Here is a 6,000-nt window from a genome sequence, read left to right as displayed (position 1 = left end):
AATCGTGATGAATAAGGTATCTCAAACTATTTACCCCATATTATTGATAATCTTACAACCACCACAACCTTTATTAAAATTCAAAAACTGCATCGAAGTCTCCATCTTCTTTCAGACCAAACACAACTACGGTCTAAACCAGTGGTTTTCAACCTTTTTTGGTCGCGGACCCCTTGTGAGTGAAATAAAAATTCGCGGACCCCCAACATATTTGTACAAATTTCTGTTAAAAATTACTTTTTACATCCTTAATATTCAGTCTTGCACGATGAGTATTTTTTATATTGAGAAGTGTTGAAAAACCATGTTTGCATAAATCGGTTGTCGGAAAAATAAGCAACAAATTTAGTGCATTTGCGCATTTCCCACCAAAATCCTGACAAAGGAAGTTTATCATACAATTCTTTAGTAATCGAATGATTGATCATATCAATAAAAGCCTTTTAAATATTTTCATCAATTAGACGTGGATCAACATAAAACGGTGTACGAATTAATTTCAAACTTAATTTGTCGACTTTTCATTTGATTCGATTTAATACAATAATAGAGAAAGTTTTCCGTAACACCGATAATAGAATTATTGGTCTTAGACTGTTTGCGACACCTCTAAGTTTCCCAGGTTTTTGGTATTGGAATTAGCCATCCTCACCTAATTCCAAGATTTTTTTGTCTTCAAATGCTTTATTGAGTATGATGGTGATTATTTCACCCAATTCAATGGATCCACATTTTATTAAATTTGCATGTATATTATCAGGACCAGCCGCTTTCCAAAAATTTTTATGTAACAAGTCAATACTTGATTCTTCATTTTTTGACGCAAAGAAATTAAAAAATCCTTATTTTTATGCATCAGATAGGGATGACATGTGTGCAATTGTCTTGAAAAAGTTTTCGGTTTCATATTGTGTGGCAAAATTTTTATACAAACAACACATATAGAATTTCAACTCCATCTTTATCTATACAAGTAAACCCATTTGGGACAACGACAATTTCCCAAATGGAAGGGGAATATTCGCGTCTTCACTGCTGAAATAATATCACAATTGGAGTAATATTTTACACGATTCCACGTGTCACCGTCCATTTAATGGACCACGCCGTTAAATGAATCGACTACTTTTTATAAATTAAACATCGTAATTAGCCCTCCAGTAAGATGAGAACGACATGCTGACATCTTGCTCAGGCCGGCCACACTTTTTATTTTTTTGTAAAGATCAAGACAAAAGATAGCATTTTACCAAGAAACTAATTAATCCAAACTAAGTCATATGTCTCTGCGCTTTGTAGTGTGGCCGAGTAAGACATCCGGTTCCGCAATGAGATCACTGATGACAGCGTCACTTAATTTCTCCAAAGATATCTAAATCATCTCCCATTTTCAGCTGTCGTCCTACATTGTTGTAAGACCTCTGGCAAAGTTAAGCGAGGTTGATAGTCACTCGCATCTTCCAACGAACGAGTTTTTTACTCTTAACAGAAATAGTTCTCCATTGCCTTCTTAGAAAAATATAAGATCGCGATCATAATCAAGATAATTCTTAATTTATTGTATTACATGCAGGAAAAACTTCACAAAAACGATGTCACAATGCTTAATAATAATTATATTTAATGGTTGTTCCAAAGAATATCCATTGCGATCCTGAGGGGCAACGTCTTCTCGATCATCAGCAGCTTAAGATTATGATAATCATTTTCAGTCAATTTAAAATAATTATATTATCTTAAAATGATATGATCGTCATCTGTTTCAGAAAAATTAGATTTTTATTTAAATAAAAAGTATATTTGGCGTGCATTTCATTCGGACTGTAAAGGATTTCAATTTATTCATTCAAAATGCAAAATCCATCGCTAATTTTAATAAGCTATAACTAGAGAATTCTTATAAATACCGGATCTGGTACGTCTCCCCCGAAATCCTTCCCAAAAAGCAAATTGCATTCCAGAAGATTCCAAAAAGAAGTTTTGGTACAACTTTGAAAGGCAACATCGAAGCAATAACCATATTTAGGCTCTAAAACAACTCGTAACCACACTAGTCAACTTTTGGCATTTTTATTAATTTTTTTAATCGCTTCCTTGCTCAACGATGTCATCCTCTTGACAGAATCTTTGATAAAGCTACAATTTCTATTCCAGTTATAAAAATCAAAAAAACTTGTTTGTATTTTTTTCTAAATGTTTGGCTGAGATGGTCTTGGGCCCCAAAAACTCAAAGTGTCGTAAAAGTTCCTCGCATTCAACAAGAGGAACATTCCATGAACGGTTGATGGCAAAAGGAGTAACATCAATCGAATGTTTTACAAGTTCCCCAAGCTAAACTGATAATAACAAACTACAATGTAATTCCTAATCATTTGGAGCATTTCCAGACTCGAACCCGAAGCACTAGTTTGATAGTCAGTCGCATACACAAACTCACTAGAATGTACAACAACGACCACCTGCGGAGAACGAGATTGTCCCCGATTATGTGCGAACAGTAAGAAAGACGTCTCAAAACATCCTCCCGTTCACAGTCCAAATACTTACAAAAATACTCAATCGAAGCAATTTTGTTCATTTCCTTCAAATAGCACATCGCGATGACATCCCAACTCCCATTTGACTCAATCGAGAGGCTTTAAGTAATAATAAACAAAAAACTACAAATATTCCTTTATGTGTGAGAGCACAAGACCTTTGATATAGTCCATTTGAGTACCCCTTGTCAGTACAGTCCCTTCTTCAGTCTTTTCTTGGGAAGGCCGAAGAGAGAGTGATTCCTGAGTACTGAAATGCACAGGTAACCTCCCCAAAGACACAGTCACGCCAATTCTCAGCAGCAGTACACTCATCTTGCCACTTCTTTGAACGCAAACGTCTCTGCCGTTGAAACCTCGTTTCTTTCCTAACTCGACAGACCTGTTCCCCTTTTACCGAATCTTCTATAAACTCCGCGGAAATAAAACCGTCATAAACGGTGAAACTTGGTCTTAATTTGATGTGGTCCTCCAGTGGCTTCAAATGCATTTCTCCGTCCGTAATCTTCCCAACAAGGAGAGTGTGGTTCGCCTTCTTCCCAGGGACTGACATCAACGTCAGTTTATTGGCCTGTACTAGTCTGAGAGTAGTAAAATAACAAAAACTTGATCTCCGATTCTTTTAAGGGTCGACATCGTCTTCGGGGCTTCTTTTTCCGTTTTCTTGGAAGTGGGGGCTTCGGATTAGTCGAGGATTGTTCTTTATTTACTTGAACTTCAACCTACGACTACAACAAGAGGAGTACTAGTCGGTTTTCAGGTTTGATTCGAATGCTGTTGATGTCCTGCATGCCATACGAACAGTTCCTTGTGGTCAGGGGGTACTACAATCAGATTTAGGAGTACTTCAAAGATGAACAGACTCTTGTCCCTTTCAGAGGAGACCTCTGTGTTGAGCTGGGAATTATTGTTTTTAAAATACAGTTAATGTTTCATTATATTTTAGGTTGAGGGCTGATTTTAGTCCTTTCGATTCATCAATATTTGGTTCTAGGGTCTTCTCTAATTCAATTTTTATTTCAGTTTTGGGGTTCTATGTTAGTTTTTAGTATTTACTTCAATATGTGTTTCAGGTATATCTTCAGCTTCTTTTTTGATTTGTTTTAATTTGTTTACCATAATCACACAGAGATCAAATATGCGCTAAAATCTATTTAAATTAATTGATATTCAAAAATTAAATAACAGTACAATATAATTATTAATTTGAACTTATAATTTATTTAAAAAATATATTTATTTCTAGAAAGCAACGAAGGAAAACTTAGATAACTTATGATTTTCCGTCAGTGTAAAATAATAAGAAACGAACGGTGTTAATTTTAACGAGTATCCGCAAGTTTTTTCTAATAAAAGTAGCTTTCCATACCAAATTTTTTAATTCAAGATATTTCTATTTATTTGATCGGCATCTCGTTTGATATTATTTCTTAAAAGCTTCTTTTCTTACAGCAAAGCAGTGATTTGATTATTCGTTGTATGTCTTTGTCATTTTAATGTGTTCTTTTTCATTGCCTAAATAAACAAATAATTTGACAATTGACCAGAACAACAACAAGTAATGATTAATTTCTAATTAATTCATCTGTTCTCAGTCGATTCTCCTCCTCTTCGATGGGAACACTTATTTATTTCAAGACTGTTGCCATTCCAAACTTATGTTCTGCTTGCATACTTTTTAATGTTTTCCGGATAACCACAGAGTGAATGTAAGTTCGTGTGGGTTCTTTTAGACCGATTGAGTAGCAGTGATGTTAATAGAATTTACACACAACACTGTCCCATGTTAGTACTAAGAGGAAATGGACATTTTTATTGTAGAAAGGAAAGAGACTGATACAGACAATTATTTTTTTTGGCGTCGATACAACGAGACGACTGCTTGAGCCAGTCGAACTCTTCTAAGAGACGTCTATTGCTGTCGGTTACTGGTCCCGATCGATAAAGAGGTTGGTCACTTGAGATCTTCTCCGGAAAGACCGGATAGATTTCTCAATGATCTGTCGGATTTGGGCTCCGCCCAGCTTGGGACGGGGCTTCGCGGGTCAAGCCTGTAAACTAGCTTTAACACGTAGCGTCGGATTTTTTCGCATTTCCTGTTAATTTTCTCGAGATCTTTTGAGTAGTACTATGCTTCCATCCGTACAGCAAGCTGGGTAGGATGGTTGCGTAGAACACAAAGAGGAAAGTCCTTGGATCCAGATGCATGCTTCTTAAGAGGCGGAGAGCTGCGATAGCTTTCGCTCTCTTTTTCTTGACATGCAGACAGTAACCCAAGTTAGCGTCAATTGTAAGCCCCAGGTAGCGTATGCAGCTAGCTGGATTTAGCTTAAGATATCTTTAACAAATCAAACAGAAAAGTCCCGTTACTCTTTTCCATAATCTTTCGCACTTGAAGTGGTCCTTCGTTCGCGGTCAGCACATGGCAGTGCTCCGTACGATGTTAGATAGTGAAGCATAAAATTGCTAAACTCATTGCTTGCGGAGTCGATGTCGAGGGCTGAGTTATAGCCAGCAGGGCGAGCGTTGTCGTGCAGGAATGCACTCATGGAGCTCCTGTAGTGTGGCCAGTTGATCCTTGAGAGACTGTAGTGTGTTGATATGCGTTCTTATTTAACAGTACTAGTGTGAATTTTGATCTCCATTGGAAAGTGGTCACTTCCGATATCGTCAAGCACTGTAGGCTTTTCTATAAGTTAGCAACAGAGTGAGAATAGATGCACAGGCATAGATTGTCCCCGCCGAAGGGTGAGAGGTGCTTCGGGTCTTCAGATGTCCTGACAAAAACACCAAGTTTGTCAGTGATCTTTTTCAGTGTTCGACCATCCTGGTTGGTTAACCGAGATCCAAACGCCGTGTGCTTCGAGTTTAGGTCTCCGATAAGAAGGCAGTGAGCTGTACTTGAGAATTCCACCGACCTTTAGCTAGAAGGATTCGGTTTTCACCTCAAGAGAGAGGAATTCACATAACCTGCCCTCGATGATAGTGAGGTCACGGACTTGGAATTTTTCGCAATAAAAGATACTCGAACCAGTCCCTGGCGTGAACCAGGTGCCCCATTTTAGGTCCAGTGATCGATATCCGGGGAGTTCATGCGACTGGTTTTCCCTGAGCTTAGACTCGTTGACGACAATAATGTCCGGATGGCCGCTGTTTACCATCTCAACGAAGTCGTGATGCCGTCTCTTAATAGATCGAGCATTCACAGCGACGATTTTCAAGGGGACTATGTTGCTGAATTGCTCCCTCCTAGCAGGAGCTTTTGCAGCATTTCCATATCCACTCCGAGTTTAGTCAGGGCTCCTAGACAACGGCGAAAAAATTCCATTAAGGCATTCGAGTGAGCACCTTGTTGTGGCAGGGCTTTGTCATGGAGAGCTTCTGCCTTCTTACGGAGGACAGCCAAGCTGTCAACTTTTGCGTTATGGTGCTCAACAGTGTTTGACTTCGTGTTGTTGTGGGG

This window comes from Octopus sinensis, unplaced genomic scaffold (assembly GCF_006345805.1).
Source record: "Octopus sinensis unplaced genomic scaffold, ASM634580v1 Contig16156, whole genome shotgun sequence".
NCBI lineage: Eukaryota > Metazoa > Mollusca > Cephalopoda > Octopoda > Octopodidae > Octopus > Octopus sinensis.
Note: the sequence above shows the minus strand (reverse complement) of the source record.